The sequence below is a fragment of the Amblyraja radiata genome, chromosome 31 (genome assembly GCF_010909765.2).
Source record: "Amblyraja radiata isolate CabotCenter1 chromosome 31, sAmbRad1.1.pri, whole genome shotgun sequence".
Classification (NCBI taxonomy): Eukaryota; Metazoa; Chordata; class Chondrichthyes; order Rajiformes; family Rajidae; genus Amblyraja; species Amblyraja radiata.
The window spans coordinates 12,613,267-12,638,751 of NC_045986.1; positions in this window are offsets into that span (position 1 = coordinate 12,613,267).

Consider the following 25,485-nt stretch of genomic DNA (forward strand, 5'->3'; position numbering starts at 1 on the left):
ATTGTGGTTATTCATTTATTGAATTTTTGTTATTTTATATTATCTTTGTGTAGATAATACAGATTATCTGTATTCTCCAGCATTTTTGTCTACCTTCGATTTTCCAGCACTTGCAGTTCCTTCTTAAACAATTATCTGTATTCGTATTGTATTTACAGGCTTGTTATGCTGTCGCAAGTAAGAATTCCGTTGCAGCCTATACATTCCCTCCTTGGATGCTGCCTGACTGGCTGAGTTACTCCAGCACTTTGGGTTTTATTGAAGATTCCAGCATCTGCAGTTCCTTGTGTTTCCTTCATTCCCTTGTTGGTACATGTGACAATTAAGCACTCTTGACTCTCTTGAAGTCTGGAAATTGATTCCGGCTGCAAACTTTCCCATGTTTCTGTCTCTCTGTTCCTGACCCTCCCTATGGTTCTGACCACACACTCAGCCCCACGCTCCAGATGACCGAGAGAGCCAGATGCTGAAGAATTGGTATTTGTGTAATAAGCTCAGGTTGGGGTTATTCTCCACAGTTTGCACCGATGCAAAAAAGTTGGAGAACCTGATAAGCTCAGAGCTGGCTACTTACGTTTTACGGCACAAACAAACCAAAGTTTACAAAGCCAGTGAAAGTGTGATTCGGAGATAATCTTCTTGCGTTTGCCCCACCTTTGCTACATATAACCAATGAATGCAATGTTTTGTAGTCCTGTAATATTTTGAATTTTTGTACACCAAGTATTTTTTGATTCACAAAACAAGCCATTCTAGGAAGACGTCTGATACATCATAAAAGCTGGGGGGAGGGATATTGGTCAGTGTATTCCAATGGTTGGAGAGTTGTGTGATATTTATTATAGTAGAAAATAGTTTTGTAAATTGAAGATATATACCCGACATGATCATAAGAAGGGTTGAGAGGGATAAAGGACAAATGCAAGTTACCCGCATTGTACAGTCCGCTTAAATGAGTTATATTTGGTAAATTATTCTCAATTGACTGCCATCTCTCTTTTTGTCGTATGTTATCTTTTGATTCATCAAATAGCTGACAAAATGGTGAACTTCAAAACATATTGAACCCAAAATCAGATGTAAGAAAAAGGAACTGCAGATGCTGGCTTGTGCCAAAGACAGCACAGAATGCTGAAGTAACTCAGTGGGTCAGGCAGCATCTCAAGAAGAAAAGACCAGGACAAATCAGGATCGGCAGCAGATGACTTCAGGCAGGGTGGTTCCCCGATAGGCCAATTGTTACCAAGGGACAGTGTGATCCTAAGAGAAATACTTTGTTGTGAACCATGGAACTGGTTTACCAACATTTTGCATTGTCGCAAACTGGAAAATAACCCCAAACCAGGTTGAGTTTGCTACCATTGAAATTTGCCACAATTAACTAACCATAAATCATGTGGGCTGCGGAGATGAGTTTAACTTAGACCATTTTGCCGCAGGTTGGATCAATGGTTTAACCTGCCAAGCCCAGGTTGGTCAACGGTCTACAGCCAGTATCATCTGCCTTTTAAGGTATTATCTTGTAGATTATCTGAGGCCAATTACAGCTCTCAATGACAGGCCCAGCCTTCCAATTTTCATCTAGTGAACTAGACTGGTCAATCATTTGCAGTGCCCTGGAGGATTGCAGATCGGTCTGGATAAAGGTTGCAATTCTCAGCCTTCATTAGGTACTTAATTTGGCTCTAAACTTAAATTACCAGACATTTTGGATCCCAAAAGACTCAATTACCTTCTCCGCTCACCACAAATCAAATAGTCAATAGTTAGCCATCAGATAAGTGAAGAGTGCTGTTGACTGGGCGGGTCGTTTCAACAGCAGAATTGGGACTCGTCAGAAAAGGTTGTGGTCTCTCCGCACCATATTCTCGATGCCCATATCCAAGCCAATGAGATAAGTTCTCATTAAGCACCATTACGTTCAATAGTAGAATATGAACTTTGGCAATTAGCTGTCTTGCTGTAATTTCAGCATCAAACTTTGAATGTAATAATTAATGATCTTGCACCAGCCTCAAGACAACTCTTCAACCACAAACCTGAGACTCAATGTTATTTTCCCCCATCATAGTGTGGGATATCTACCGTCAGTCACTGTTACAACACAAAGTACTTGCGCTATACTGTAACACCAGGATAAGGGCTCAACCAAGAAAACCAAACCCTATGCCAAAGTAGCACCTAAACTACCTATACATCCACTTACAGTAACTCCAGGTGGGTTTCACTCACCGCTCTTGTCCCTGACCTCACCACCATCTACATCCCCCTCTAAGATGCTTGTTCCCTCCACATCAGTGCAGGGGGTAATGATATCCTGCAAACTGTGGTTTTCTACGTGTCGCTAGACTTCGCTCGAATGACTTCTCAAGACATGAGAGAGGAAAAGTTTAAAGGAGACTTGCAGGGCATGTGTTTTTTACACAGAGAATGGTGGATGCCTGGAACATGCTGGAGGGATGGTGGAAACAGATAGCAACATTTGAGGCATTTTGTCAGGTGCATGAACGGGCAATGAATGGAGGGATATAGATCATGTGCAGGCACCTACATTGGCATTGTGGTCAATATGGACAATAGGCCAAAGGGACTGTCCCTATACTGTTCTGTGTTCAGTACAATGATTTCAACTACAGGCTTATTATTTTAAGTAAACTGTATTCAGTATGATATTTTTAATTATAATGGGGACTATTATAATAGCAGAAATATTCTCTGGACATTATTATGCCGCATGAGCTGATCTTCACTTCCGATGATGAGGCAAAGGTTTTCAATTCTTTCGTAGGGCGATGGGTTAAAATATCTCAAAGCAAATAAAACCTCAATAGCATTGTAGGCCAATTTACTGTAAACTCTTGTACCATAGTTGTTGAAATGTTAGTATCCCATCTGATAGAAACCGTGTTTAAAAGGTGAAAAAAAAAAGACGTACCGCTCGATACCATGTCCCTGCTCTCCCTCGAACAGCACTTTTTCTTTCCCTGATGTATTCTGCGACCCTTTGCTGTTATCACTTTCTGCCGACCACCAGTACAGACCTGAAGCTTCTTTGCTTCTACCACTAGGCTGCTGTCCTTCGGTGGAGCGCTAATCCTACTCATGGTCTTTTTTAAAGATAGACATATGAAGCTCAGCGGGTCAGACAGCATATCTGGAGGAATGTAACAGGTGACGATTCGGGTCAACATCCTTCTTCAGTCTGAAGTAGGGTCTCGAAGCATAACGCCACCTATTCCTTTTCACCAGAGATGCTGTCTGACCCGCTGAGCTACCCCAGCTTTTTGTGTCTATCTTTGGTTTATACCAGTTCCTTCCTACGCACTGTTCAAGAAGGAACCGCAGATGCTGGAAAATCAAAGGTAGACAAAAATGCTGGAGAAACTCAGCGGGTGCGGCAGTATCTATGGAGCGAAGGAAATATGCAACGTTTTGGGCTGAAACGTTGCCTATTTCCTTCGCTCCATAGATGCTGCCGCACCCGCTGAGTTTCTCCAGCATTTTTGTCTACCTTCCTACACACTCGTAGTCTTTTCCGTTCCATGGTCTGTAGCTGGGTAATCTACCTGTGAATCTTCTGCCACCCCTGCTCTCACAGACTCTAGGGTTATCTTTCCATTATCTATCGTAGCTTTTTCGGTGATGGAAGCACCTAATATGATGGCAAGATCTACAAGGGTCGTTGTAACTCCGTTTATTTTACAATATCCACTGACGTAATGCCCCAAATGTTTGTTCCGTTCACATTGGGAAAATAAAAGATGAACTCTCAGTGGTGCTCCTTGTTCGTAACATGGGTCAGAGTTTACATGGCAGTGCTGCAAAACGTGATAAGATGTTCCAGTCAGGATGTGGCTACTAATTTCTCTCAATTCTCGCACGAGGAAGGGGAAATGGACTGAAGCCAGATAATCCCAAACTGACTTGCACTTTCAGAGTGTTAAGGGCCAGTCCCACGAGCATGCGACCTGCATGCGGCAAGCGCGACCTAAAGGGCCTGTCCCACCAGCATGCGCCTGCATGCGGCGAGCGTGACCTAATGTGGTCGCTTGAGCCGTACGGCCTCGCGGGGCAGGTCCCACTTCGATCGCCGGAGCCGTATGGAGTTGTGCGGAGCTGGTCCCGACATCGCGCGGGGCTCCGAAAAACTGACCGTGTTTAGAAATTCCGCGCGGCAACGGCCTGCCGGCCCGTAGCCGCCTCAACGCCGTGTCATTCACTCGACCTCCTCGTGGCTCCCGCTTCTGCTTTGGTCGCGCTTGCCGCATGCCGTATGGCTCAAGCGACCACGTTAGGTCGTGCTTGCAGGTCGCATGCTCGTGGGGCAGGCGTTTAATTGTTCTATCTGGGACACATGACAATAAAACACTCTTGACTCTTGACATGTGGTAATTTTGCATAGACCATAGAACAGTACAGTGCACAGGAACGCACCCTTCGGCCCACGGTGTCTGGGGAAAGTGATGCCAAATTAATCTCCTCCAGCCGCGTGTGATTCATATCCCTCCGCTCGCTGCAAATCCATGTGCATATTTAAAAGCCTCTCAAATGCTACTATCTGACCTGCTCCACTAGTTTATCCTAGCTTATTATAACGTGCACTGAGGTACAGTGAAAAGCTTTTTGTTGCGTGCTATCCAGTCAGCAAAAAGACTATAAGGTCATAAGGAATAGGAGTAGAATTAGGCCATTCGGCCCATCAAGTGTACTCCGCCATTCAAACATGGCTGATCTATATCTCCCTCCTAAATCCATTCTCCTGCCTTCTCCCCATAACCTCTGACACATGTACTAATCAAGATTACACAATATATATAATACATGATTAAAATCGTGCCGTGCACAGTGTGCAGATACAGGATAAAGGGAATAACGTTTAGTATAAGATAAAGTCCAGTAAAGTCCAATTAAAAGTAGTCCGAGGGTCTCCAATGAGGCAGATGATAGGTCAGGACCGCTCTCTAGGATGCTTCAGTTGCCTGATAACAGCTGGGAAGAAGCTGTCCCTGGATCTGGAGGTGTGTATTTTCACACTTCTGTACCTCCTGGTTGACGGAAGAGGGGAAAAGAGGGAGTGACCGGGGTAAGACTCATCCTTGATTACCACCTCTGTGGGTGTGTGTGTGGGGTGGGTGGGGGGGGGGACTTGCTCTGCACATCTCCATTAGACTATCCCCTCTGACCTTACATTTATGCCTTATAGTCTTTGACGCTTCCATCCTGGGGGAGGGGGGGGGGGGGGGGGTGAAGTGCTTATTATCTAGACTATCTGTGCCTCTCATAATTTAATTCCATCAGATCTCTCCTCAACCTCCAATGCACCGTCGAAAACAATCTATTTTTGGGAATAACGGGTGGGAGGAGGGGTTGTTATTTGGAGTAGGTATTGGTGGGATGGGGGGAGGAGGGGTGGTGGATTTCTATCTGATACTGAGATGGTAATCTTCCACTTTTTAGCTCCTGTCTGGTAAATATCATGTGGAACCTCAATAGGGTATAACCTTGACTAGCAATACAGCGTGAAAACCCAGGCCCTTTGGCCCAACAAGTCCACGCCAACCAGTGATAACCCGTGCACTAGCACTATCCTACACGCTAGGTACAATTTACAGAAGCCAATTAACCTATAAAACCTGTACGTCGTTGGATTGTGGGAGGAAACTGGAGCACCCGGAGAAAACCCGTGTGGTCACAGGGAGAGCGTGCAAACTCCATATAGACAGCACCCGCAGCCAGGATCAAACCTTGGTCTCTGGCGCTGTAAGGCAGCAACTCTACCGCTGCGCCACCGTGCCGCATTTACGATTTATGTGGCAACATAGATGTTCACTTACAAATTTCCAATTGATATGAGGATCAGATGGCGGAGGGATGATGGAGCAACAGATTCCAAGCTTGGCACCTCATCCTCGGTGATCTTTAATGCCCAGATTGAAATGTCAACTTACAATTACAGCCATCTTCTTGCACTTGCAGTGGCTGCAGAGACCTGCCTGTAATTTCTTGCACAAGAATAGGCTTTAGGGAGGGTTTGAATGGCAACAAGAAGCCAATTCACAATCATGAACTTGCAACGTAGCAAAATTGAGCCAGTGATAAATGCCACGACAGACTGTCTATGGAAATTGCTATAACAAGAGCAGATGAGGCAAGCAAAGTAAGCAAAAGAAGATGAAATTGATACAATGATGGCGTGATAAAGAGGAGTGGGTGCAGGTTTACATGGAGTGTACACTTTGGCTTTGAACTGTTGAGTTGGGCGACACAATGGCACAGCTGGTGGAGCTGCTGCCTCACAGCGGCAGATATGCAGGTGACCTCAGGTGCTGTCTGTGTGGAGTTTGCACGTTCTCCCTGTGACCGTGTGGGTTCCGGTTGCCTCCCTCATCCCAAAGACGCGCAGGTTTGGAGGTTAATTGGCCTCAGTGAATTACCTCTAGTGTGTAGGAAATAAAGAACCAGTCAGAATAATCAGGATAACATGGAACTAGTGAATGGGTGGTCGATGGTTTGCATGGACTTGGTGGAGCGAAGGACCTATTTCCACGCTGTACCTCTAAATTAAATTAGACTGAATGCTCTGATCCGGTGTGGTAGTTCTGTCTAAGTGCGTGCCATTCCACCTTTAGTTAAGTTATTTTCAGTTCCATCTAGTCCCTTTTGCTGACTACTTAATAGTACAAGCTGAATTGGTGGGAATTAATATCAGCAAACCTGAAAGCAACATATTCTACGGTGGCGTAGTGGTAGAGCTGCTGCAGTACAGTGCCCGAGACCCGGGTTCGATCCTGACTACCGGTGCTGTCCGGGCGGAGTTTGTCCAGGAGAAGGCAGGTACGGGATACTGAGTTGGATGATCAGCCATGATCATATTGAATGGCGGTGCAGGCTCGAAGGGCCGAATGGCCTACTCCTGCACCTAATTTCTATGTTTCTATGTTTCTATGTCCATTCTCCCCGTTTCTCCGAGATCTTTGGTTTCCTCCTACACTCCCAAGAAGTACAGGTTTGTAGGTTAATTTGCTTGGAATAAATAAATTGTCCCTCGTTTGTGTAGACTAGTGTTAATGTGCGGGGATCGCTGGTCGGCACGGACTCAATGGACCCTCGGGCCTGTTTCCGCGCTGTATCTCTAATTTAAAGTAAAAAGTAAAATTGGCAGGAATACTCTCCAACATCTGCAGAGAGAGAAACAGCTGACATTTTAGGTTTATGATCTTTTGTCAGAAATTACTTTTGTAAAAGCGTTGGATGTGGCATAGAATTTTCTTTGAGCTGGGTTGCATTGAGGTTGCTGTGGCTCTCAAAGATTTCTCATGTACACGACCTACACAAATCACCCCGTACACTAACACTTTTTTCTCTCTCGTCTGTTATATTGTTTACAGTGTACTATATTTACATATTCTGTTGTGCTGCTGCAAGTAAAGGGCCTGTCCCACTTGGTCGTCATTTGCGCGTAATTTACGCGACATCATTTACGCGTCACGACGCACGACGTGCACGTCGTGACATAGGCAGTGACGCGCGCGGCTCCCCAGGATTTTGGGGTGTACATCTGCGTGATGCGCAAATGACAGCCAAATGGGACAGGCCCTTAAGGATTTCATTTTTCTATCTGGGACATATGACAATAACACATTCTTGACTCTCTGGACAATTTACAGTTTTTTAACAAAGCCAACAGACCTAAAATCCTGTAGATCTTTGGAGTGTGGGAATAAACCGGAACACCCGGAGAAAACCCACGCATGTCATGTGGAGAACGTACAAACTCCGTACAGACTGCACCACCCGCAGTCAGGGTCTCTGTCTCTGTAAGGCAGCAACTCTATTGCTGTCCCACCGTGCCATGATCTAAGGTTATTTGTCAGGAAACTGTATTATGTTTTATTCAAAATAAAGTCTGCGGCATTATAGCTTGAAATGCTAGTGCGTGTTGATAAATCCAGATGGCTATTAATAAGGAGAAGCTGCTTCTCAACATATGGGCTTGGATATTTGTTTGACAATGATGCTCACCTGAGTTGCTGAATGTTATGGAGCGAGACAAGTACTGCTTTAGGGCATCTAGCACGACAGCCACGGGTTTTGCTCCAATTTCTCTAGGTAACCTGAGCACATCTTCCCCCAAATGGGATGCGCATCCTTAAGCACTTAGACTTTAGTTTTTAATTCCCTGAAGGAACGGGCTACACCCAGGGGCCATTGCAAGGATGAACTATGTCCGGCAGCAACCATTATCTCACCGAAGCATAGAGTTTTCAGTCGATGTTTAACCAATTGTGTGATGGGCAGGCATTGAAAGAACGTTAATTTATTTTTCTTTTTTGGAGTATATTTGCTGATATTATTTCCCAGCAATTCAGTTTGTATTCAGAGGTCAGCAAAAGAAACACGCTATAATGAAATATTTTAAGTCAGGATGGAGTTGCACACACACTTGCATAGAATTGGCACACTGTAGCAGACCATTCAACGTAAGAGATCGATGTACAACAGTATTAATGCTGCAGAGTACTGCTACAGTCAAAGTATATGCAGATCAAGGCATGGATTAGAGTTTCACTGCACAGAATGACAATTGTCATCTCTAGCAGTTGTTGTTGGTATTTGTACCCCCACCTACCCACCAACTCTCAAGCCCTGAGCTTGGAATAACCAATTTTCTCCTGAAATTTGCCTGGGCAGCACAGTGGTGCAACGGTAGAGCTGCTGCCTTACAGCGCCAAAGACCTGAGTTCAATCCTGACTACGGAAGGTGTTTGTACGCTCTCCCTGTGACCGTGTGGGTTTTCTCTGGGTTCTCAGGTTTACTCCCACATTCCAAAGACATACAGGTTTGTAGGTTAATTGGTTTTGGTAAAAATAGTATCTTGTCCCTAGTGTGTAGAACAGTGCAAGGTGATCGCTGGTCGGCACGGACTTGGTGGGCCGAAGAGCCAGTTTCCACGCTGTATCTCTAAAATCTAAAATAAAATATCTCTAAAGTCTTGGCTCTTTAGAGGGGATGTGATGTACACTCTTCCTAGTGTTCCTAGACTTGTATCACAAAGCACTCCTGCCAGCTCAGAATTCCACTACTTATGAAGTACTGTAATATCAGAAATAGGAAAGTCAATTTTTATTTTTCAAGATCCCAAAAAGCAACAGTGAAATAATGGCCTATCTAGTGATGACACAAGGAACTGCAGATACTGGAATCTTAGCCAAACACAAAGTGCTGGAGGAACTCAACAGGTCAGGCAGCATCTGTGGAGGGAATGTACAGGAGACATTTCAGGTCGGCACCCTTTTTTCAGACTGATTGCTTGAGGTTTTGGGGGGAAGCTGGAAAAATGAGGCGGGGGTGGGACAACGTGTAGAGTCAAGGTCAAAACATGATCAAAGAGCAGGAAGGCAGCAGGAGTCACAGAGGCACAAACCTCCACTTGGAGAGAGGAGACCTTCTTCAAAGTACTTGGATGAGATTTAGCAGTGAAACAGTAAAATGGAGACACAGGAGCTGCTGATGCTTGTGATAAGTTGAGGGGTGGAAGGAGGCTCATAATGCCCTTTGCTGTTCTTCAAAGTGACTCCTGAGAAGGCAGAGGGGAACATTGTAAAGGCAACACCTTCTTCACTCTGCAATGAGGCTACATTGGAATATTGTTCATCCAACTCTTCAACGTTGCAAAAGATAATATTAGTTTAAGCTCATTTTTTGTTCATATTTCCTTACAACATAGAATAGAATAGAATAATTTAATTGCCACACAACCAAGGTCGGTGGTATTTGGGTTGCCAGCAGCGGTACAATAATAAAGAACACAACCACAATAAAATTTTTACACAAACATCCACCACAGCATTCATCACTGCGGTGGAAGGCACAGAGCTTGGCCAGTCCTCCTCCATTTTCCCCCGTGGTCGGGACCACCACCCTCCACAGCCGTTGCTGCGGGCGTCCAGATGGTAAGGGACAAAGTCAAAGTCAAGGTGAGTCCAGGATCGGCTCTTCCCAACCAGAGACCGCGGCTTCAGGCTGGTGTAGGCCGCAGGCCGGCGGTCAAAGTTTTAAAGTACCTGCCGTGCCGCAGCCGGAAGCACCGCAGTCTGCAGGGCCAGCGGTCGAAGCTCCCCTTCAGGGGAGATGATAAGTCCATGCCGCACCCGCGGTAGAAGTTGGCCGCGGGCCGGCGGTGGAAGCTTCTTCTTCCACCCGGGTCCTCCACGAGGGATCCCGGGCTGTAGACGCCGCACCAGCTGGAGTTCTGCAGACTGCGGCTTCAGGCTGCCGGCTGCCGCGGGCCAGCGTAACGGAGCGCTCCCCTCCCGCGAGGTCTCACCCGCTCCACAACGAGAGTCCACACTGCGCCCGCCGCTGAAGCTCCGGGCGCGTCTCCGGGAAAGTCCGCGCCGATCCTTGCTGTTAGGCCACGGGGAGGCGACCTGAAAAAATCGCCTCTCCATGGAAGAGGCGGCCGAAACGGTTTCCCCCTTACCCCCCCACACCACCCCCCACACATAACACACAAAGAAACATTAAAAACAGACTTTTAAACATACTAAAAAAAATAAAAAAAGTTGAAAAAAAACGGACACGCTGCCGACAGGCTGCTGCCAGTGCAGCGCCCCCTTTCTGTGTCGGATATCGGATGTAAAAGTGAATGAGCTAGCGACATGGAAAACATGATGGAGTTTAATGACGGAGTGCTGGCGTAGCATGGAATCAAAGGCCGAATCTGGCACCTACAAACACACCGAGCCAGAAACACACCGGCCATTCATCCCATCGAGTCAATGCTGGCTCTCAGAGCAATCCCATCAGTACCATTCCTACATTTAATTGGCTGCAACTTATTCTCTGGGCAGATGGATATAGAGATGCACAGAATAGCAAAAAGGCCCTTCTGCCCATCATATCCATGCTACCCATTGTATCTATCTACACTAATCCCATCCACCAGCATTAGTTTATTGCATTCCATGCCATTGAAATACTGTGTAGGAAGGAACGACAGATGCTGGTGTAAACCAAAGATAGATACAAAATACTGGAGTTACTCAATGGGTCAGGCAGCATATTTGGAACGAGAATCATCTAAAGGAGAGTCTTTTGCCGAAACGTCACCTATTCCTTTTCTCCAAAGATGTTGCCTGACCCGCTGAGTTCCACCAGCATCTTGTGTCTAACCTTTCAACAACTTAATTTTGGTCATCGGCTTGATGCGGGAATGACTGTTACTTGTCACTTATTAGCCCATTCCTGACTTCGTTTTGGATTTTGTTGGATGCTCCAAGTGTGGTTTGATCAACTTGTCCAGCTGTGCCTCGTGACATCCAAACTCCTGCACTCAATGCCCCGACTGATAAAGGTAAGCATGCCAAAAGCTGCCATCTCCACCACTCGCCTGGGATTTACACGTTGGTATTGCCTGAAAATTATTTTATTTGTTTTAATTAAAAGGTCACCATGCCCCAATGTGCTGCTTGTGATGCAGACTTATGAAGCTGACAGAACTAAAACCCAGGTAAATTTCGCACTAATAAATCTTGGCAGGAAGTTCACCACCTTGTAAGAATATTCTGCTGCAAGTAGCGTTTCCCTGTTTTGTGTGGCCCCCAACTGCGGAGAATATGTTCATCAAAGGCTAATGTCAGTCTGCGAAAGGAGGAACTGCAGATGCTGGCTTAAACCGAAGACAGACAGAGATACAAAAAGCTGCAGCGACTCAGCGGGTCAGGCGGCATCTCTGGAGAAAAGGAAGAAGGGTCTCGACCCGAAACACCGCCTATTCCTTTTCTCCAGAGATGCTGCCTCACCCGCTGAGTTACTCCAGCTTTTTGTTACTGTCTTCGCAGGCCACAGTCATCCTGCCTCATTAATTCTTGAAACCCTTGAGCATATTTAACATACTTTGAGAAAAAACGACGTGTTATGGAGATGTGAAACTTTGGAAGTAATTAGAGCCTAATACTGTAAGTAGAATGTTGTTCCTTTCACCTTAATATTTGTCCCTTCATCAAATCTGCCTGGAAGTGTATTTACCCAGATAATAGTTTCATTTGATATTGGGCTTTACCAGGAAGTGGTGGATCACACGAAGGACAGTTAGTTAGTATTGACTGTGGTGGCTGATGCAGATTGCTCAGCTCTTTGTACTGTTTTATGTGGAGCAGGCTGTGTCCCCCTCAGCTTTTAAAGACCTAGTATCTTGTTTGTTAATCTTTTTGAAATTCCGGAATAATGTCAAGTTTTATTGCATTTAGTTGCCGATTGCAGCCTGCTAATTCCCTTCCCTTCGCTGTGCAAAATATTGTTCAAATAATTTAATGTTACAGAAACAATTAGACAGGTGCATGGATAGGACAGGTTTAGAAGGATATGGGCCTTCTATCTCGAAGGATACACTGGTCCCGGGCAGGTGGGACGAGTGTAGATGGGACATGTTGGACGGTGTGGACAAGTTGATCCGAAGGGCCTGTTTTCGCACTGTATGACTATGCCTAATTTCTCACGACTCTGCCATCATTCATTCACAAGAAACATTATTTTGGATTCAAGTTCCAATTTACTTTGACATCGAGTCAGAGTTATTCAGCGCGGAAAAGCCCTTTCGGTCCAACTTGTCCATGCCGATCAAGATGCCCCATCTATACTAGTTCCACCTGCCTGCGTTTGGCCCATGGCCCTCCAAACATTTCCTATACCTGTCCAAATGCCTTTGAAATGACTTGCTTTTCCAAAAATGAATAATATGGCTTCAGCGGAGTCAGGAGATAAGGCAATGTACAGTGATTGTTATTTTTGATAAACTGCTCTTTTAATTGCATTTACGACTAAAGTGAAGACAGAATTCATTCCAATGTTTTATTTGTTTGGAAAATGGACACAAAATGCTGGAGTAGCTCAGCAGGTCAGGCTGCATCTCTGGAGAAAAAGGATGGGTGAGGTTTCGGGTCGAGACCTTATTCAGACGGAATGTTTTATTTATGGGATTTGATGTGGAAGCATGTAGAATAAAGAATGTTATTGTTTGCAAGACCATATGCATCATATCAGATGTCAAACCGCCAGTAACATTCCAGGGCTTTGAACGCCATAGAGAAAAATGTATTTTACCTCTGTATCCTGTCTCCAAGAAGTTTTCATTTGGGTGGCAGAGATCCCACTGGTTAATAACTAATCTGACACACATTAGGCATGATTTAGGGAAATCCTTTTGCTCTGATGTCAGCCACTCTCCCACCACACTGGTTTGACATTTTTTCTGATTACATTTATTATACTGACCGTTAAGTTCAAGAAGGGCTTCTTCCCAACAACCATCGGGCTCTTAAATACTACACAACACTAAACCTCAACTATGAACCTCTATGGACTGTCTTTAGTTGCACTAAGGAGTTTGAGGATTTTTTTGAGCTGGAATTGCGGTTATTAATTTATTGAATGTTTGGTTATTATATGTTTATCATTGTATTGTGTTTGCAGTGCCTGACAAACTGCTGTAACTAAGAATTCTATTGTTCCATTGTCGGTACAAATGACATTTGAACACTTGACTCTTGATCTAGACTTGATTTACTGATCTTTTTGATTGAGATCCAATCGGCTCCCATTCTCACAAGTTTGTAGCTCTGCTTTTGTTCTTTAAGAGGCAAAAATAGTTGGCCAAATATATTTCGTGTAGAGGGTCCGAAAGCATAGAGATCAAGTAATTGGGGTAACACCCAGGGACCCAGTAAATAGCTCTAGAGATGTGGGACTCATGTGGATGGGACTTGATGGGCAGGTTGGGCCAAAAGTCCCTATTCCCACGCTGCATGTCTAAAGTCTATGTGAGTTTGTAATGCAAATACTTAAATAAAGTAGTATCAGTGATGGTGACCATGAAACGAGTGCACAACTATTGTGAGAATATATTTGGTTTACTTATGGAAGAAATCTGCTGCCCTTCATTGAGCTGGCAATGTATGTACCCCTGGATTCCACAATGTGGCTGCCCATTAATAGCACTTTGAAATGGCCCGGGCAGAAATGCTACGAGAAAAATACTGGGTTTAACATCTCCATATTCTGCAATGTTCGAAGAAGATCCATGACCTTCTATACTTGATTGAAAGCATACAACATTATGAGAGGCATAGAAAGGGCAGACACTTGGAACCTTTTTGCCAGAGAGGAACTGTCAAAGATAAGAGGGCATAACATTAAGTTCTAAAGTGAGAAGATCAGATTTAGGCCATTCGGCCCATCAACACTACTTTCCCTCAACCCCAATCTCCTGCCTTCGCCCCATAACCCCTGACACCCATACTAATCAAGGTGAGAGAGGCAAAGTGTAAAGGCAATGTGCAGGGCAAATATTTATTTACACAGATGGTGGTGGGTGTTTGCAACCTGTTGCCAAGGGTGCTGGTGGAGGCAGATGCGATAGTGGTGTTTAATAGGTTTTCAGATAGGCACATTGAAATGCAGAGAATGAAGGGATATGGGCAGACAGATGAAAGTTTATCTTGGCATCGTGTTTGGCACAGACTTTGTGGGCCGAAGGGCCTGTTCCTGTGCTGTACTTTCCTATCTTCTATATTTAACTCTGCTGGGAAAACTATACACTGAAGTTCAAGATAAACAATAAAAGTGAAACTGAATGGGCATTGGACTAATGTGGGAATCTCAATCTGCCAATTTAGTGTCACAGAGTCTTACAGCATGGAAGCAGGCTCTTCAGCCCAACTAGGCCGAACAACATGGCCCATTTACACCAGCCCCACCTGCCTGTGGCCCACCAAACCTGTCCCATCCATATATCTGTCTAAATGTTTCTTAAACGTTGCGATCGTATCTGCCTCAACCATTGGCCTCAGCAGCACGTTCCAGGCACCCATCACCACTCTCTCTCTGTAAAGAAAACGCCACCTTTATACTTTCCCTCTCTGACCTAAAACCTATGCCTTCTCACCTTCGACATTCCACCCTGGGAATTCTCACAAGCTTCTGTGTGAGTCTGTGATTGTTGGACCTATAATGAAGGAATAACAGCAATGCCATTTTTTTTTTACAATTTTGGTTTCATAAATTCATGTGATAGGAGCAGAATTAGGCATCTCGGCCCATCTAGTCTATTCCGCCATTCAAACATGGCTGATCTATCTTTCCCTCTCAACCCCATTCTCCTGTCTTCTCCCCGTAACCCCGGACACCCGTACAAAATAAGTTGACTCTATATTCAGTTAATCAGTATTCAGTTAATCGGTGTTCAGTTAATCTCCAAATTCATTGCCAATTCAACCTCCATTTTTGTATTTGCTGTTGTAACATTACTGAGGGCAGGTAGAGCTGCTGTCTCACAGCTCCAGTGACCCAGGTTGAACCCTGACTTCTAGCATTATCTATGAGGAGACTGAAGGTTCATCTTGTGACCTTATAAGTTTCCTCCTGTACTCCGGTTTCCTCCCATATCACAAGGATATGCAGGTTAGTAGATAAATTGACCACTGTAAATTGGCCTTTATATGTTGTGGGAATGGTGGCAAATAAAATGGGATTATGAAGGATTAGTGCAAATTAGATGACCAGCAGGGGCAATGTGGGCTGAAGGGCCAGTTTATCTGCTGTGTGACTCTATTTTGCACGAACAGTGAGTTTTTTCAGGGGTATAATTCCAGTGAAGATACTAATGATCTAAACTCTCTGTCATTGTTTAATTCAGGGAATTTATTTATTCAATGTGCAATGTTAGAGCTAGTGTTGATAATGGTCTGAAGAAGGGTCCTGACCTGAAACGTCATCTGTCTATTCCCTCCACAGATACCGCATGACCTGGTGAGTTCCTCCAGCACTTTGGGGTTTTTTTTGCCTCAGATTCCAGCATCTGCAGTTTCTTGTGAGTTGACAGTGGAATTATTTAATTTAAACTTGAGATACAGCGCAGAAACAGGCTCTTCGACACACTTAGTCCGCGAAGACCTACGATCACTCCATACACTAGCACTATCCTACACACTAGGGAAAATTTACAATTTTACTAAAGCAAATTAACCTACAAACCTGTATGTCTTTGGAGTATGGGGGGAAACCAGAGCTCCCAGAGAAAACCCACACAGTCACAGGGAAAATGTACAATTGTACATACAGACAGCACCCTTAGTCAGGATCGAACCCGGGTCTCTGGCGCTGTATGGCAGCAAGTCTACCCCTGTGCCACCGTGCCGCCCGATAGTTTTGCTAAAAAGCACCTGGGCCTTTAGAGAAATAAATCTCTCAATCTTTTCATCACAGGAAATCCTAGCATTGACTGTTCACCTCTGCACCATTCGTCCCATTCCTGTTTGCAGGATTTTACAGCCTGCAAATATTGTCTGTATTATTTACAGGTAATTGTGCAGAGTTTTGCAAAGTTCTGATATGAAAACCAAAAAAATACAAGTTCTTTCATCATAGAAATAGTGCGACGTTGAAGTACAAGTTTCAGATGAAGTCAGAATACATTCTCAAATAAATCTCTCTGCCTGTCTAATTTTTCACTGTGTTGGACTGGTGAGGGGGTTCATCGTGATCAGAGTGTGACTGTGACTGTCTGCTTTGAGCTGAAGCTCTTTGCACGAACCTCTTACACATTGCAATTGAGTCTTGCCAAAAGGTTGAAAATCGCTGGAATATGCGACCACTGAATATTTCCAGTTTTTTTTATTTTTCTTTTGAAAAATTGGAATCAACCTCAAAAATTATTTTATATATATTATTTATTTTTAGTTCGAGAAATATTCTAATACATATATATGGAAAAAAATGAACCCAGTAACCAGCTGAACGAAATGCTCTGGTGGGTTAAGTTTCTGACCAGACTACATGATGTTGCTTTCTACAGAGGGAAGCTGATGAATAATCTCTGTCTGCAGCTTGCTGGAAGTGCAGAGGCAGTTCTGTGTGTGCAGTCTGGTGTAGTTGATGGGAAATGTCAGTACAGGGCGTCTTTCTCTCTCTCTCTCTCTCGTTCGCTGCAGTCTGCTGCAGTTTGACGGCAGCTGTCAGGAGACGCGACCCGTCCCCTGGGTCGCTCGTTGCCGCAGGCCAAAGACGAACAAGGCGTCTCACTAATTGAAACGTGTCGGCGGCTCCATTGACGTCTGAAGCTCACATTTCAGGGCACTCGGAGACCACAAAGCTGATTTCTCATCCTTTCGGACGCGGCAAAAAAAAAAAAATCGATGCAAAGGCAGGACGGCCAAGGGAATGTAATGTGTGTGTGGTAGCGTGTTTGGTGAATATACACGGTACAGTCACAAATCAGTCTCTTTAATATGTTTAGATGCAGGGAGAACTGGCCATATTTCACTGCTTATTTCAAAGCAATTATGCATGATTTGTTGACTACATTTTATACAATTCCAACTAATTGCAGATAAAGTGGAAATAGCACCAAAAAAGCACAATGCAGATTAATTTGCAAACCTTAAGATTAAAAAAAGTCTTTACAAGTCTAAAAACAATTTTAAATGATTTTTAAAAGGTTTAAAGGTTTTCAAAAAAGGTTTAAAATGGTTTAAAATAAGGTTTTATAAAATATTTTAAATAAGGTTTTCAATAAGATTAAAAATAGTTTTAAAAAGGGTTTAAATTTAAAAAATGGTTCAAAGCAAGGTTTTTCAAAAAACATTTTCAAAAGTGGTTTAAAAAAAGTGTTTACAAATGAAACATTGCACATTAAACTTTGCCTCCACTTCATCCCCAAATTGTGCTTCCCGCCACCTCCCCTCGACACGCGGCAAACAATCGTGTTGGTGCTCACCAAGCGAGCGAACAGCAGATAATTGCCTGATGTATGTGTGTGTGTGAGAGGCTTGTGTTGTGATTCCCCAAATCCCCCTGTGACTCAAAAGGCACAGCTATCTTTTATTGTACAAATTATAGGCAAAGTAGGAAGAGGATCTGCAATGGGATCAAGCCCCCGCCCGCTTGTCCTGGCTCCCATCTCTGGTTTTTTTCCCTCTCCTAAAATTCCAGAGTCAATGTGCCCTTGACGCCCTGAGGAGTAGTTAAGTACTCCTCCGTGACGGAACACTTAAAGAGATAGAGTTAGGCTGCTCCCCAAACTCTGCAGATGCTGGATATCTGAAATAAAATCAGGAAATGCTGCAGAGATACTCAGCGGATATTGGGGAGAGAAATAAAAGTTACCATCCATGGTTATTCCATCTCAATCAACGATGGAACCTATTTCTTGCTGCCTGACCTGCTGAGTTACTCCAGCATTTTTGTGTTCATCTTTGGTGTAAACCAGCATCTACAGTTTCTTCCTACACAATGACTATCAGGTTCTGAATGAGTAGAACACAAAGTGCTGGTGTAACTCAGTGGGTCAGGCAGCATCTGTGGTGGACATGCAGAGGTGATGATTTGTGTCGAGACCCTTCTTTAGAACAGCGTGGCTTCACAATAAAGAGGGTGTCCATTTAAGATGGGATTTCTTTGCTGAGGGGGTCATAATTGTTTGAGTTCTCTGGTCAAGAAAATATGTTCTCTCAAATTGTGCCTGTCTCCCTGAGTTACTCCAGCATTTTGCGTCTTTCGTTGGTAAACCAGCGTCCGCAGTGCCTTGTTTCTCCATCTCGAACAAGTCAAAATAGATCCGTGGAGGATGAGTGTCATGCATTATTTTAAAAATCAGAAATATGGAAGATTTGGAGAGGGTGTAGAAGAGAATTACCAGAATGGTGCCTGGATCGTGGGGTATTTCCCACGCTTTGAAGAAAGCTAATGGAATGTTGGCCTTCATAACAAGAGGATTTCAGTATAGGAGTAAAGAGGTTCTTCTGCAGTTGTATAGGGCTCTGGTGAGACCACATCTGGAGTATTGTGTACAGGTTTGGTCTCCTAATTTGAGGAAGAACATCCTTGTGATTGAGGCAGTGCAGCGTAGGTTCACGAGATTGATCCCTGGGATGGTGAGACTGTCATATGAGGAAAGATTGAAAAGACTAGGCTTGTATTCACTGGAGTTTAGAAGGATGAGGGGAAAATCTTATCGAAACATATAAAATTATAAAAGGACTGGACATGCTAGATGCAGGAAAAATGTTCCCAATGTTGGGCGAGTCCAGAACCAGGGGCCACAGTCTTAGAATAAAGGGGAGGTCATTTAAGACTGAGGTGAGAAAAAACTTTCACCCAGAGAGTTGTGAATTTATGGAATTTTCTGCCACAGAGGGCAGTGGAGGCCAAGTCACTGGAGGGATTTAAGAGAGAGTTAGATAGAGCTTTAGAGGCTAGTGGAGTCAAGGGATTTGGGGAGAAGGCAGGCACGGGTTATTGATTGGGGATGATCAGCCATGATCACAATGAATGGCGGTGCTGGCTCGAAGGGCCGAATGGCCTCCTGCACCTATTTTCTATGTTTCTATGTATTAGCTATAAGGCGAGGATGGACAATGTTGGATTGTTTTTTATGGAATGCCAGAGGTTGAGAGGAGACCTGATAGAGGTATATAAAATTATGGGAGGCATAGATAGGATAGATAGTCTGAACCTTGTTCCCAACGTGGAAATGTCAAAGACTGGAGGGTATAGATTGAAGGTGAGAGGGGCAAAGTTCAACGGAGATGTATGGGGCAATTTCTTTTGTTACACAGAGTGGTGGGTGCCTGGAATGCACTGCCTGGGATGGTGGTGGAGGCAGGTATGATAGCGTTTACAATGCTTTTAAACAGGGCCATGGAGGGTCACAGATCATGTGCAGGCAGTTGGGATTAGTGTGTTTTGGTACCATGTTCGGCCCAGAGATTGTGGGACACAGGGCCTGTTCCTGTGCGGTGCTGTTGGAGGTTCTAAGTTCTTTTGGTGGTGAGACAGAGTCATGGTCTGCTGCAGAGAATGGGGAATAAGCAACTAGTTCTAATATCAGATCAGCCACGATCTTATCAAAAGGCAGAACATATTTGTGCAGTCTGCTTCTATTTCTCACGCCACCATAATTATATAGAGCAAAAAAACTTAAATTGTTCACATATGATGTACACTATTTGGCTCTGCTTGTCTGTGCCAGAGCTTCTGCTCCTCTGGAGCCTCCTCTGGAGCCTCCTCTGATATCCTTGATCTAAATCTACTTTTGAAATGCTCCATTCACTTCCTTTCTTGTCCGGCATGAACACATCCCCCTCCCCCCCGAGGCACCAGTTTCCATGTCTTCACTGCTTTTTGGGTAAGGAAGTACCTTCTGAGTTCCCCACTGCTTTTCTTGCTGACCTCTATGAAGGGTGGCGCAGTGGTAGAGTTGCTGCCTCACAGTGCCAAGACTTGGGTTCGATCCTGACTACAGTTGCTGTCTGTACGGAGTTTGTACGTTCTCCCTGTGGCCGCGTGATTTTTCTACTGGGTGGTCTGGTTTCCTCCCAGACTCCAAGGACGTACAGGTTTGTACATTAATTGGCTCTGGTAACGATCGTAAATTGGTCCTAGTGTGTAGGATAGTGTTAGTGTATGGGGATCACTGGTCAGCGTGGGCCGAAGAGCCTGTTTCCATGCTGTCTCAATAAAATATATTAATAATAATAATAATAAACTATTACGGACTCGAGGCCCAGACAAGGGGCAACATTACATAAAAATGCATTGAATATTAAAAAATATCATAAAATACATATAAAATCTTAGTATATCACTTATAAAAGCATCATAAATTATATATTAAAAACCCCCCAAAAAAAACACAATACATGAATTAAAAATCCAGATTAAAAGAATGATCAATGTCCTACAACGAGACAACGATACCAGTGTCTCCACAGCTGGGATTCGTAGCGTGTAGTGCTAACCCTTATGTTTGACAAGGCAACAATAATTACATTTTTAGAGTCATTTATCCCGCAAATGAATTTATACATATGATTTCTTAGTATAGCTTCTAAAGTACTGACTCCTGCAGCCACAAACATGTTACTAGCACTACACCATCTAGGTTTCCTTAGCAGCGTTATATGCCACCTTTAGTCTCTGCAAACTTATTATCATTATTATTATTATTAAACTAAACTGAAAAACTCATCCTATAATAATGGTCTCCGATCAAGCTGTTGCACACGTGCAAACATTCACATAGAGAGTCATACAGCACAGAAACAGGCCCTTTGGCCCAACTTGCCCCTGCCAACCAAGATGCCCCATTTACCCTAGTCCCACCTGCCCATGTTGCATATCCCTCTAAACCTTTCCTCTTAATTTACCTGTCCAAATGGGGTGGGAGTTGCAACCTTCACGTGGTCCAACCTGTTTCGACTAATCAACCCGACGTGCACAAACAAGATCAAATCGAACAAGTTGGCCTTCAGCTCTAGGCTTTGCACACCATGTACATGGATAATAAAGGTTAAATGTTCTCTCTCCGTTATCAAATCCTTTCAGTATTTTCACCACCTCCGTTAGATCGTCCTTCAGTTTCCAAATGGGAAAGAGACCCAATCTGTTCATTCTTTCTTGATCTGTATATCCTCTTGTATCTAGCTTGTAAACATTCACTGCACCCTTTCCATTCCCAATATATCATAGATTTAGTTTAGCTTAGAGCTGCAGCATGGAAGCAGGCTCTTTGACCCACTGAGTCCAACGAACCATCGATCCCCGTACACACTGGCGCTATGTTATCTCATGCTCGCATACGCTCCCTACACATGGGGCAATTTACAGAGACCAATTAACCTACAAATCCATTTGGGATGTGGGCAGAAACTGGAGCACCCAGAGGAAATCCATTCGGTTGCCAGGAGAACATGCAAACTCCACGCAGACAGCACCCAAGGTCAGGATTGAACCTGGGTCTCTGGCGCTGTGAGGCAGTAGCTGTACCAGATGAGCCACTGTGCCGCCTGGTGTGATAACATGATAATCAGATCTGTATGTCATCCACTCAGCATGTTTAACCAGAGCTCCAATACAGGTTCAGCATGACTTCCTTAATTTGCTATTTGATTCATCTCGAGCTAAATCTAGTGCTTGGTCCTCACAGCAATAAATCTGCAATCCCAAAATCAATGTTCTAGCCCTGGTTTAAGCCACATATTTATTTTTGTATTTTAGAAATTAAGATGGACTTGCTTTTCTAAAGATGCTGCTTCACCTGCTGACTATTTCTTACATTTTCTGTCTTTAATGCACTCCTTAAACTCCACGTATGTCTTCAGAAAGCACTAAATAGACCCAATTAAGTATCGTTTAGGAAGGAACTGCAGATGCTGGTTTAAACCAAAGATAGACTCAAAATGCTGGAGTAACTCAGTGGGACAGACAGCATCTCTGGAGAGAAGGAATGGGTGATGTTTCGGGTCGAGACCCTTCTTAAGTATCCAATTAAGTATCGTTCAGTTTGGTCTCTGTGGCTATTTGTTGATTTACTGTACTTGGGTGTGACCCAGAAGATATCTTATATAACCATCCCAAATTGGCTCTCCAAGCTATTCCAGGGGACAGAGAAAGGCCATCAGTGATAGGAGCAGAATTAGGCCATTGGGCACATTGTCTGCTCCACCATTCAATCATGGCTGATCTATCCCTCCTCCCTGTAGATTGGTAACTTCTCACTAACCAATTGTATTGCTTGTTAGTAGAAGTTCCGCCTACTATGCAGTTTATATTATCTGGTCTGCTTAAGTAATTAGTGTGAGTAGCTGTTAGTTTACTGTAGCACCGTGCAGAAGAATGCTGTGAGCGAACTTTAATAAACACGTGTTGTACCTTGTCGTACGTGTGACAACCCATTACATGGTGTCAAGAAGTAGTTTCTTACCCACCCCGTTTAGGTTTATCGAGTTTTATTTCTTTCTAACTTGTTTTATGTGCCTGTTATCTCCGTCAAGGCAAATTTATCTTGCTGTCCTAGTCCTCTGACCTTTGACTGATATCGCCAAACAATGGCGCCTATTTGAGCGCGACTGCACCCACTACGATCGTAACTATCTGCCAGAGGTACGTGCCTCCGTACTCTTAAACCTTGCTGGCCCTGAGGCAATAAAGCATGCAAATCGTTTTACTTTTGCGCCTGCTGTTTTAGACCGCAACAATCTGGTCCTGGTGCCTGCAGAAACAATTGATGACCCTGCTATTCTACTTGCAACATTCAGACAGCTGTATAGTCTTCCCTTGAATTCTATAATCGAACGCACCAAGATTTCTGCTCGTTTCCAACAGCAGGACGAACCCATTGAGTGTTTTTTGAGCGACTTAAAGCACGTGGCTGTGCGCTGTCGTTTTGATCTGATCTGCGACAAACTCGTTGGAACTATGCTCAGTGACAAAGTGAGAGACGAACTGCTTCGTAACACTGAACTGACTCTAAATCAAGCCGAACACGCCTGCCAGATCGCTGAGATAACGGCTTCTCACACAAGGTCTGTAACCTCTGGGCAGCGCTCCCAATATAGTGTCAACCTTACTGATACCTCCTATCGTAACAAGCATTCACAACCTTCCCCTCCGTGGCAGCAACAGAGGCCTACTGCTCGGTGCCCAAATTGTAACAATTCTCATGCTCCAGTTCGAGAATTCTGTGTTGCTTAAGGTAAAATTAAGGTAAAACTACTGTAAGAAATGTAACCACTTCGCAAAATGTTGCCGTTCCCGTGCGACTCGAACTGTCCCAAGGACAAATGTGCACCTGCTAAAACATGAACCTATTGATAAAGAAAACCAAGAGCTGGATGCACCATCCCCCACTCTCCTCTCTGAAAGCCAAGATAACAGTTCAGACATTCACTCCTTCCTCCCTTCCTCTAATGAGCAACTCGGCCCTGAAGTCACCATGATTGTTAATAACAACACTGCCATCGCTGAGATTGATACCGGAGCGAAGTGTAATGTCATTTCTCTATCTGAATTTAAAATAATACGTAATGCTGAGCATGTTGATAAAGCTTCGGCCACGTTAGGGGCCTACGGGGGTGAGGTTCTGCACCCACTTGGAGAAACTGATTTGAACTGCATCATAGACTCGCGGTCTCATACCCTTACGTTTTTTTATCATCCGAGGGGAATCTGCAACTCTGCTTGGTATCAATACATGCCACGATCTGGGCCTAGTTTCCTTTGGCCCAACTCTTTCTCACCGAGGGCCCCACTCAGCAGATACTCTCACAATATAAAGAACTGTTTAACAATGAGCTTGGTAAGCTGCCCCTAAAATACAATATCGCCGTTGATCCCCAAATCACTCCCGTGGTCCGAGCTCCACACCATCTTACGCATGCCATGTGCGACAGAGTACACAATGAACTCCAGCGGATGGTCACCCTGGGTGTCATAGCACCAGTTACTGACCCATCTGACTGGGTTTCCACTATGGCGGTTGCCATTAAAAAAACAAGGAAAAATCTGCATCAACCCCAAGGACCTAAATACAGCAAACAAATGCCCACACTACCCTTTGTGAACGGTAGAGGAGGTTGCTGCACAAATAGGCAACGCATCCGTGTTCTCCGTTCTGGATGCCAAAAGCTCATTTTGGCAGATCCCGCTGGACCCAGACTCATCCAACCTTACTACGTTCGGCACCCCTTTCGGCCGTTACAAATTCCTGAGAATGCCCTTTGGCATGAACTCTGCCAGCGAGGTTTTCCAGTGCTCAATGGAACAACTGTTTGTGGGGTGTCCATGCGCCATCATTGTTGATGACATTCTTGTTTACGGACACGACTTGGCTGAGCATGACGCTAATCTTAAGAGAGTGCTGGATTGTGCCAAAGATATTCAGCTCAAGCTCAAATGTAAGTTTCGGGTCCCGGAGGTTACCTATGTTGGGCATGTTTTCACTAGTGATGGTCTCAGACCGGACCCATCAAAAACTACTGCCATCAATGAGATGCCGGTTCCTACTGACGTTACGAGTTTACAAAGATTCCTTGGAATGGTCAACTACCTGGGGAAATTTATTCCCAACCTCAGCGATATATCTGACACTTCCGGGAACTGACACACAAAGACACTGAATGGTCCTGGTATCCACAGCACCAAAGGGCTTTTCACATCCTCAAGTTGCAGCTGTCCAGTGCATCCACCCTCGCCTACTTCGCTTTAGAGCTGCCAGTGACACTCACAGATGATGCGTCCCAGCACAGACTTGACGCTGCCTGCCTACAGACCACCACCGATGGCGACTACATGGCGATGGCCTCCCGCACACTGACCGACACTGAACAATGTTACGCCCAAATTGAATAAGAGTTACTTGCAGTGGTTTGCCTGCACGAAATTCAAAGACTTTAATTTTGAGAAATCTGTGACTGCAGAAACAGACCACCAGCCGCTGGTCACTACCCTGAATAAACCCATCCACACCGCTCCGGCTCGCCTGCAACAGATGATGGTGCAGCTGCAGCGCTTCAATTTCAACACAGTCTACAAAAAGGGCAAGGGCATGCACATAGCTGACACGCTATCAAGGGCCCCACGCAAACCCAGCGAACAACAGCCCTCGGAACAGTTCTCAGTAATGAAGGTATCGTATGTTCCCACTGATT